Source organism: Lepus europaeus, chromosome 8 (assembly GCF_033115175.1).
Source record: "Lepus europaeus isolate LE1 chromosome 8, mLepTim1.pri, whole genome shotgun sequence".
Lineage (NCBI taxonomy): Eukaryota > Metazoa > Chordata > Mammalia > Lagomorpha > Leporidae > Lepus > Lepus europaeus.
In genome coordinates, this window is record NC_084834.1 from 74,020,693 (window position 1) to 74,031,526 (window position 10,834).

The 10,834-nt window shown below is 39.2% G+C and overlaps 1 pseudogene; it reads left to right on the top strand.

Annotated features, from left to right (window-relative positions):
* The first annotated feature begins 9,900 nt into the window (after positions 1 to 9,900).
* Positions 9,901 to 10,343, top strand: LOC133765584 (large ribosomal subunit protein eL28-like; annotated as a pseudogene).
* Positions 10,344 to 10,834: the final 491 nt, after the last annotated feature.

Consider the following 10,834-nt stretch of genomic DNA (forward strand, 5'->3'; position numbering starts at 1 on the left):
ACTTAAATCATTTAAAGGGAGAGACAGACAGACAGACAATGAGAGGCAGACTTTTCCCATAAGCTGATTCACTTGCTAAATGCTTCAACAGCAGTACTGGGTCATGCTGAAGCCACAAGCCAGAAATTCTATAATGGTTTCTCACACAGGTGGCATGGATTAAGTCATTATCTGTTGTTTTTTCAGGCACCCAATCAGACATACCAGTACTTGAACCAATATTCCCATATGAGATTTGGTTATCCCAAGCAGTAATTTAACTAACTGCACCACAACACTCACCCCAACTTATTTAATATTCATAATTTCTCTGTGAGGATAGTCAAATTATTATCCTCATTGGCTGCAATGCAGACCTAGAGCTTGCATCCTAACAACTACAGTACATTTTCGTATTGTAAAAGTAATTTCTCCCTGATGTAGCAGCTTCAGGAAGTTGGAGAAAAGCATAAGCAAAACAAATAGAAGAAAATCAAATAACAAATTCAAATATAAATCAAGCCATAGAGACTTGAGACAAATGGTTTAAAGTAATCTAAATGGAACTTTATGAAAAGGATTTTAAGGGACATGCATATTGATACAAGTAACCATGTATTGTGGCTTATAACTTTTTACAATTGAACAAAATGTTAGATCATCTTTGTATAGGTTTTAAAGGTCACACTATGAAAGCAAATATAATAGATCATGACTTAATCTATATCTTCAGTTCAGTTCCTCCTCATCTGAAGATAAATGAGGTAAAGTCCATTTTTTATTAATAGATTTCTGAGTTTAAAAACAAACATTGCTAGAAAACGCATTCATTCAGGAGCATGGGAGTAAAGAGCTATTGTCTTTTTAGGACATTTATGTTACCTTTAGCTAATGTTTGATATTAAGCAGACTGAATAAAAACATCTACAATGAAGTACAATTTTCCCTCTCTCTTAAAGTCGTTTCAGTGATATATGCCATAAAAGATATGCAGCATGAGGAAGAGTAAAAACAGGATCCAGGATAACCTAGAAATTGGGTAATGGAGGACTATAAAACAGAAACTACATCTTTGAAGTAGCATATACACCTTTTAAAAGCTTTTATGGAGTAGTTCAACTTTCCATAATCCACTTTTTATCAACTGAAAGAAAGGCAAGTTCAAAAACTCAAGACTTCCCAAAGTAAGGCAGTGGGAACTTTGAGCCCATTCTCTCATACTCCATAATGTACCAGCCTTTGTGTGCCTGATGAGGATTATTTTTCTCATAGAAGTGACAAACACCACAGATAAAAATGAACCAGTATTCCAAGACCCCAAAACCCAAATGAGAACACTAAGGAAAAAAAATTATTTACAAAAGACTTTTCTAAACCAAACTTTTAAATCAATTCCTCATAAATATTTTATTCCTTTTTCTCTGTCCAAGATAACTACAATGATCTTGGGCCACTGCTTAAAAAAATAGAGACTAAAACTATCAGGTCTTTTCTAAATGATAGTTTCTGCCACCAAACCATCTTTGTAAAGATAGTCTTAAATATTTGTTTGTTCATAATTTAAAAAGCTATGGATATTATTTTAGAATTTTTGTTTTGCTTAAATGGTGAGCAGAGAAACAAAGAAAAAGAAATATAGACCAATATACATGATGAACATAAATGCAAAAATCCTCAACAAAATACTATCTAATCAAATCCACCAACACATAAGAGACAGGGAGACAGAGCAACCTTCCAACTGAAGGTTTACACACCAAATATCTGAAATAGCCTGGTGTAAGCTATGCCACTGCCAGGAACCAGGAACTCCAGGTCTCCCATGTGAGTAACAGGAACTCAGTAACTCAAATCACCGCTACTGCTCCCAAGGGTTTGTACAACACATGTTGTATGTATGGAGTGAAATAATGAGAACATTATAATAAATATGAGAACATAGTAAATCATGAGCTAAAGATTCATCTCAAATAGTCTTATTTTCAAAAAAGTATGTATCTTTCATTTCAAAAAACTGTCTATATGCAACTCATGTACAGTGAGGAGACATACCAATATGACCACATATTATATAAGATCTGATAATGTTTTTCTGTTCCATTGTATATATAACAGATTCAATTTTATTGACACTAGTATGCATAAATGAACTACATGACCAAATTTTTAAGGCTTTAAATCTTAAATTGCTTAATCACTGCTAATTATCATCACAAACTTAGCAACTCCCAGGAATTTAAGTGCTACTGAACCTTATGTGAGAAATGTATAAGATACAATAGCAATAGCAAATTTAAAAATCCACTAAACTCTCAGACTACCTGTTTCCCACATAAAATGAACTTGTATCTTGGTTCTCTGGTTGCTCCAGCTGACTTGGCCAAATAATTTTTTATTTTTTTATTAAACTTTTATTTAATGAATATAAATTTCCAAAGTACAGCTCATGGGTTACAATGGCTTCCCCCTCCCAAAACTTCCCTCCCACCCACAACCCTCCCCTTTCCCGCTCCCTCTCCCCTTCCAATCACATCATGATTCATTTTCAATTCTCTTTATATACAAAAGATCAGTTTAGTATAAATTAGGTAACGATTTCAACAGTTTGCCCCCATATAGCAACACAATGTGGAAAAAAAAAATACTGTTGGAGTACTAGTTATAGCATTAAATAAGAGTGTACAGCACATTAAAGGCAGAGATCCTACATAATATTTTTTTAAAAATTAATTAATTTTCTATGCCATTTCCAATTTAACACCAGGTTTTGTTTTTCATTTCCAATTATCTTTATATACAGAAGATCGATTCAGTATATAATTAGTAAAGATCTCATCAGTTTGTACCCACACAGAAACACAAAGTGTAAAAATACTGTTTCAGTACTAGTTATAGCATCACTGCACATTAGACAACACATTAAGGACAGATCCCACATGGGATGTAAGTACACAGTGACTCCTGTTGTTGACTTAACAATTTGACACTCCTGTTCATGGTGTCAGTAATCTCCCTAGGCTCTAGTCATGAGTTGCCAGGGCTATGGAAGCCTTTAGAGTTCGCTGACTTTGATCTTATTCCGATAGGGTCACAAAGTGGAAGTTCTCTCCTCCCTTCGGAGAAAGGTACCTCCTTCTTTGATGGCCCCGTTCTTTCCACTGGGATCTCACTAACAGAGATCTTTCATTTAGGTCTTCTTCTTTTTTTCTTTTGCATGGTGTCTTGGCTTTCCATGCCTACAATACTCTCATGGGCTCTTCAGCCAGATCCGAATGCCTTAAGGGCTGATTCTGAGGCCAGAGTGTTGTTTAGGACATCTGCCATTCTAGGAGTCTACTGTGTATCCCACTTCCCATGCTGGATCTTTCTCTCTCTTTTTGATTCTATCAGTTAGTATTAGCAGACACTTGTCTTGTTTGTGTGATCCCTTTGACTCTTAGACCTATCCAAGACATCGAATGTGAACTGAAATTGATCACTTGGACTAGTGAGATGGCATTGGTACATGCCACCTTGATGGGATTGTATTGGAATCCCTGGCACATTTCTAACTCCATCATTTGGGGCAAGACTGATTGTGCATGTCCCAAACTGTGCATCTCCTCCCTCTCTTTTTCCACTCTGAAATTTAACAGGGATCACTTTTCAGTGAAAATTTAAACACCTAAGAATAATTGTGTGTTAATTACAGAGTTCCACCACTAGTACTAGAACAACAACAACAAATACTAAAAAGGATAAAGTATTACATTGTACATCAACAGTCAGGACAAAAGCTGATCAGGTCATTGTTTCTTATAGTGTCCATTTCACTTCCACAGGTTTCCCCTTTGGTGCTCAGTTGTCGCTGATCAGGGAAAACAAATGATATTTGTCTCTTTGGGACTGGCTTAATTCACTCAGCATGATGCTTTCCAGATCCCTCCATCTTGTTGCAAATGACTGGGTTTCATTGTTCCTTACTGCTGTATAGTATTCTATGGAGTACATGTCCCATAATTTCGTTATCCAGTCTACTGTTGATGGGCATTTGGGTAGGTTCCAGGTCTTAGCTATTGTGAATTGGGCTACAATAAACATTAATGTGCAGATGGCTTTTTTATTAGCCAAATTAATTTCCTTTGGGTAAATTCCAAGGAGTGGGATGGCTGGGTTGTATGGTAGGGTTATGTTCAGGTTTCTGAGGAATCTCCAGACTGACTTCCATAGTGGCCTACCCAGTTTGCATTCCCACCAACAGTGGGTTAGTGTCCCTTTTTCCCCACATCCTCTCCAGCATCTGTTGTTGGTAGATTTCTGGATGTGAGCCATTCTCACCGGGGTGAGGTGAAACCTCATTGTGGTTTTGATTTGCATTTCTCTGATTGCTAGTGATCTTGAACATTTTTTCATGTGTCTGTTGGCCATTTGGATTTCCTCTTTTGAAAAATGTCTATTGAGGTCCTTGGCCCATCTCTTCAGTGGGTTATTTGTTTTGTTGTTGTGGATTTTCTTGATTTCTTTGTAGATTCTGGTTATCAACCCTTTATCTGTAGTATAGTTTGCAAATATTTTTTCCCATTCTGTCGGTTGCCTCTTCACTTTCCTGACTGTTTCTTTCGAAGTACAGAAACTTCTCAATTAGATGCAATCCCAAATGTTAATTTTGGCTTTGACTGCCTGTGCTCCTGGGGTCTTTTCCAAGAAGTCTTTGCCTGTACCTATATCTTGCAGAGTTTCTCCAATGCTCTCTAATAATTTGATGGTGTCGGGACATAGATTTAAGTCTTTAATCCACGTTGAGTGAATTTTTGTGTAAGGTGATAGGTATGGGTCTTGCTTCAAGCTTCTGCACATGGAAATCCAATTTTCCCAGCACCATTTATTGAATAGGCTGTCCTTATTCCAGGGATTAGTTTTGGATCTTTGATCAAATATAAGTTGGCTGTAGATGTTTGGATTGATTTCTGGTGTTTCTATTCTGTTCCATTGGTCTATCCATCTGTTTCTGTACCAGTACCATGCTGTTTTGATAACAACTGCCCTGTAGTATGTCCTAAAGTCAGGTATTGTGATTCCTCCGGCTTTGTTTTTGTTGTACAAGATTGCTTTGGCTATTCGAGGTCTTCTGTGTCTTCATATGAATTTCAGCATTATTTTTTCCAGATCTGAGAAGAATGTCTTCGGTATCTTGATTGGTATTGCATTGAATGTATAAATTGCTTTTGGGAGAATAGACATTTTGATGATATTGATTCTTCAAGTCCATGAAAATGGAAGATTTCTCCATTTTTTGGTATCCTCTTCTATTTCTTTCTGTAAGGTTTTGTAGTTTTCATCGTAGAGATCTTTCACGTCCTTGGTTAAGTTTATTCCAAGGTATTTGATTGTTTTTGTAGCTATTGTGAATGGGATTTGATCTTAGAAGTTCTTCCTCAGCCATGGCTTTGCGTGTGTATACAAAGGCTCTTGATTTTTGTGCATTGATTTTATATCCTGCTACTTTGCCAAACTCTTCGATGAGTTCCAGTAGTCTCTTAGTAGTGTTCTTTGGGTCCCCTAAATAAAGAATCATATCATCTTCAAAGAGGGATAGTTTGAGTTCTTCCTTCCCGATTTGTATCCCTTTAATTTCTTTTTCTTGCCTAATAGCTCTGGCCAAAACTTCCAGAACTATATTGAATAGCAGTGGTGAGAGTGGGCTTCCCTGTCTGGTACCAGATCTCAGCGGAAATGCTTCCAACTTTTCCCCATTCAATAGGATGTTGGCCGTGGGTTTTTCATATATTGCTTTGATTGTATCGAGGAATGTTCCTTCCATACCCAGTTTGCTTAGAGTTTTCATCATGAAGCGGTGTTGTATTTTATCAAATGCTTTCTCTGCGTCTATTGAGAGAATCATATGGTTTTTCTTCTGCAGTCTGTTAATGTGGTGTATTACGTTGATTGTTTTGCGGACGTTGAACCATCCTTGCATACCAGGGATAAATCCCACTTGGTCTGGGTGGATGATCTTTCTGATGTGTTGTTGCATTCTATTGTTGGCCAAATAATTATTGGTGCCCTTTCACTCTCTGCATGCTCTACTTAGATGACTGATTAAATGGTTTCTCTGCTCATTGATAAGATTCTATTGTATCAGTGAAATTTGTAAAAATCTTTAATAATGATATTCCAAGATGTCTGAACTCATAAGGGAGTTTGTTAAAGAAAAAGGATGTAAAATCAGTGCACAAAAAATCAATTGAGTTTTTTTTTTTTTTATAGACAATACCATGGTTGAGAAAAAAACTTTGAATCAGTCCAATTCACAATAGCTACAAAAAATTAAATACCTTGGAATAAATTTATCCAAGGAGGTGAAGGAACTCTATGATGAAAATTATAAAATTTTAAAGAAATAAATAGGAGAAGACACCAAAAAATGGAAAAAATTTTCTATGCTTGTGAATTGGAAAAATTAATATCGTCAAAACATTCATACTACTGAAAGCAATTTACAGATTCAATATAATCCAAATCAAAGCACCTGTGATATTCTTCTCATTTCTAGATAAAAAAAATAGTAACTTTCATATGGCAACCCAAGATACACCAAATAGCTAGGGCAAACTTAAACAACAAAAACAAAGCCAGAAGCATAACACCACCAAATTTGAAGATATACTACAGGACTGTCATAATAAAAACAGCCTGGAACTGGCACAAAATAGACATGTAAATAATTGGAACAGAGAAGAAACACCAGAAATCAATCCACACCACTATAATCAACTTCTCTTTGACAAAGGAGCTGAAATCAATTCCTGGAGCAAGGACATTATCTTCAACAAATGGTGCTGGGAAAATAGGATCTCTGTATGTAGAAGCATGAAACAAGACCCCTGCCTTTTACTTTATGGAAAAATGAACTCAAAATGGATCAAAGATCTTAATCTATGACCTGACACCATCAAATTAATACAAGAAAACACTGGGGAAACTCTACAGCATTTTAGCATAGGCAAAGACCTCTTTGAAAAGATCCCAGAATCATAGGCAATATAACCCATGTCTGCCGCCGTGACTCACTTGGCTAATCCTCTGCCTGTGGCGCCAGCACACTGGGTTCTAGTTCCGGTTGGGGCGCTGGATTCTGTCCCGGTTGCTCCTCTTCCAGTCTAGCTCTCTGCTGTGGCCCGGGAGTGCAGTGGAGGATGGCCCAAGTGCTTGGGCCCTGCACCCACATGAAAGACCAGGAGGAGGCACCTGGCTCCTGGCTTTGGATCAGCGCAGCACGCCAGCCATGACAGCCACCTGGGGGGTGAACCAATGGTAAAGGAAGACCTTTCTCTCTGTCTCTGTCTCTCTCTCTCTAACTCTGCCTGTCAAAAAATAAATTAAAAAAAACTAGTTCTAATTTGTTAATGAAAATTATCCTCCTTTAGCATTATAGATACTAGTAACTTTCTTTATACATATCATACTGTAAAACATTTTCAAATAATATTATGTTACCAGCTAAGCTGTATTGTCAGTTTGCGAGTAATTATACACTGTTTAAAATAAAAGAAGTTTATAAAATACTTAGAAACCAATATACAAAATTCTGACAAGAATATATAACAACAAAAATTCTCATTTACTGCTGATGGGAATACAAATTGATACAGTCATGTTAAGAAAGTTTTTGACAGTTACTTGCAGAGGTAAACAAACCATAATCATAAAACTTATTTCACTCCTAGGCATTTGCCCAGGTAAATTTATATTTCATAGTCACACAAAAAATTGCATACAATATTCATGCAGTTTTATTCATAATTTTCCTGAGCTGGATGTTCTTAAATAGGCAAATAAGTTTTTAAAATATCTTATGATACACCTATACAATGAAATTCTTTACAAAGAAATAAAATGCAATGAACTATTGATCATGCAAAAACATGGAAAATTTAAAATTCAATTTTCAAATTAGAGAAACCATATCTAAACCTGTGTATTATACTTGTCCATTTATATGACATTCTAGAAATGGTAAAAAACTATAGGGATGGGAAACAAATCTTTAATTGCCAAGGGTAGGAGAAAATTCTCACTACAAAAGAGCTGCACAGGGTATTTTAGGCAGATGGAACTCTGTGTGGTACTGTGGTGGTGGATACATTTCCTTATTCATTTGCAAATCAAAAAACCCATATGCCACAAAAAGCAAACTTTACTACTCACAATTTTAAAATACAATTAGGTTTTTAGGAATCCAGCCTATGAAAATGAATCTACTCACAATACAAATGTACAGTTTAATCTTTTTTTTTTTGCATTGTTAAAATGTCTTTTTAAAAACTTTTATTTAATGAATATAAATTTCCAATGTACAGCTTATGGGTTACAATGGCTTCCCCCTCCCATAACTTCCCTCCCACCCAAAACCCTCCCCTCTCCCGCTCCCTCTCCCCTTCCATTTGCATCAAGATTCATTTTCAATTCTCTTTATATACAGAAGATCAATTTAGTATACATTAAGTAAAGATTTCAACAGTTTGCACCCACATAGAAACACAAAGTGAAACATACTGTTTGAGTACTAGTTATAGCATTAAATCACAATGTACAGCACATTAAGGACAGAGATCCCACATGAGGAACAAGTGCACAGTGGCTCCTGTTGTTGACCCAACAAATTGACACTCTAGTTTATGGCGCCAGTAACCACCCTAGGCTCTCATCATGAGTTGCCAAGGCTATGGAAGCCTTCCAAGTTTGCCGACTCTGATCATATTTAGACAAGGTCATAAAAGACAGGGTGAGGATAGTAACCAATGATCCTAAGAGTGGCATTAACCAGGTCTGAACAATTATACAGCATTAAGTGGGGAAGAAGATCATCAGTACACACAGGTTGGGAGTAGAGCCATTGGTGGTAGAGTAGAGGTTATGATTACAAAGGAACGAGGCCCAAGTGCACTAGACAGGGTCTAGAACAAAGGACAGAGTCATTATTAGAGGAGCTAAGAAAGGTGCTGTCTAAGCTACAATTAAGTTTTCTGATTGAGAGGCAAATAGAACCTGACAGAAGGGGCTTGATAATAATCTGGTGGGCTTTAGGCCTTGTAAGTGAAGAGGCCCAGACCTATCTATCTCTTCACATGGGGTATATCCTAAGGGAGGTGTGAACCTCCTAGGGGAAGGCACCCTGTTGACTTTCATTACTTAGCTGACCTGGGAGGAGAGCTGGCCAGGTAAAGGCAGGGGGCATCTCTAACAAGAAATTTACAGTTCTGCCTGCAATGTTGCTGACCCTACTTGACCATCCCCTCAGCTGCAGTGGTCACTGTGGAAGTTGGGCTGAGTGAAGGGCTTTTCAGCTTAGAGCCAATAAGATCTGTGGCTCTGACCTGGGCATCCTTCGACTCCAGGGCAGGTCCATTTCCAGTGATCCAACTCTTGGCTGGCAGAGCTGCCAGCGCTCTTCACAAGCTGACTTCTGCTGAAGCCCAGGCTTACCACATTGAAAACCACTGCAGTGGACTGGCCTGTTGGGTCTCCTTGAGGGCAGATCACTGTACCGATCAGCCATTAATAGGCCTGCCACCCATTGCTTCTGATGCCGAGCTTTCTTTTCCTCCTGGTTTGTGTTAAAGCAGACCAGAGGATGCAAGTCAAGGGAGTGCCCAAGTCCCATCTCTAATCTTTGGTGGCCTGAACTACAAGTCTATAGTCACAGGCATGTTCTGTAGTAGTTTTTCTAAGGTAGACAATGCCCATGAGAAAAATTATATTGGAGGTCAGCGTGGTCCCTCCGCTTGCCCAGCATGGCTGCCGGCGCGCGCCGGCTCCCGCATTCTCTGGGCACGCAAGAGCGCCCGCGTCCTCCCTTCCGTATCCCTGCGTGTCGGGCGCCACCACCGTAGGCCCGGTCTCTGAGGGCGGCGCGCGCCCCATTTCTCCGCAGCCGCCGCCATGTCCACGCACCTGCAGTGGATGGTCGTGTGCAACTGCTCCACCTTCCTGATCAAGAGGAAGAAGCAGACGTACAGCACGGAGCCCAACAACCTGAAGGCCCCCAACTCGTTCCGCTACAACAGGCTTATCCACCGCAAGACCATGGGTGTGGAGCTGGTGGCCGAAGGCTCCGGTCATGAAGCGCAGATCCGGCCAGCGGAAGCCGGCCACCTTGTACGTGCGCAACACCATCAACAAGAATGCCTGGGGCCACGCTCAGCAGCATCTGGCTGGCATCTGGCACGTGATTCGCAAGAACAAGTACCGCCCCGACCTGCGCATGGCCGCCATCCGCAGAGCCAGCGCCACCCTGAGCAGCCAGAAGCCCGTGATGGTGAAGAGGAAGCGCACCCACCCCACCAAGAGCTCCTGAGCCCCCTGCCCACAATAAACAGACCTGTCGCAAAAAAAATAAATCAATTAATTAAATAAAATTAAAAAATCCGTTTAATCTTTTGAAATATAAAATGATAAAGTAAAAGAGCATATTAACTAGATATTATAAAACTAAAACAAAAACATGAAAGCTACACTACACTGCCTTGCAGGAAGATCATTTATAGGTAGAAAAGCTTTATTTCACTCACAGTTGTGGAGGCCAAGTTCCAAGAGAGGGAGAGCCCAACTCATTTATGCTGTGGTGACAGCAGCAGATGATGGCACACCATGGCAGGAGTGTGTGTGAAAACAGACAATTATATCCCCTATAACTGAGCAGAGAGAAAATGGCTGGGGCCACACTCAGGCTTTTATAACAATCCTCTGGCAAGAGCTCAAAGAGTTTCATGGGAACTTCCTTTGGAGACCATGCCCCCAAAGACCTAAGGATCTCTCAATAGACCCTGCTTGCAAAAATTCCCATCACCTTCCTGTGCCACCCTGGGGACCAAAC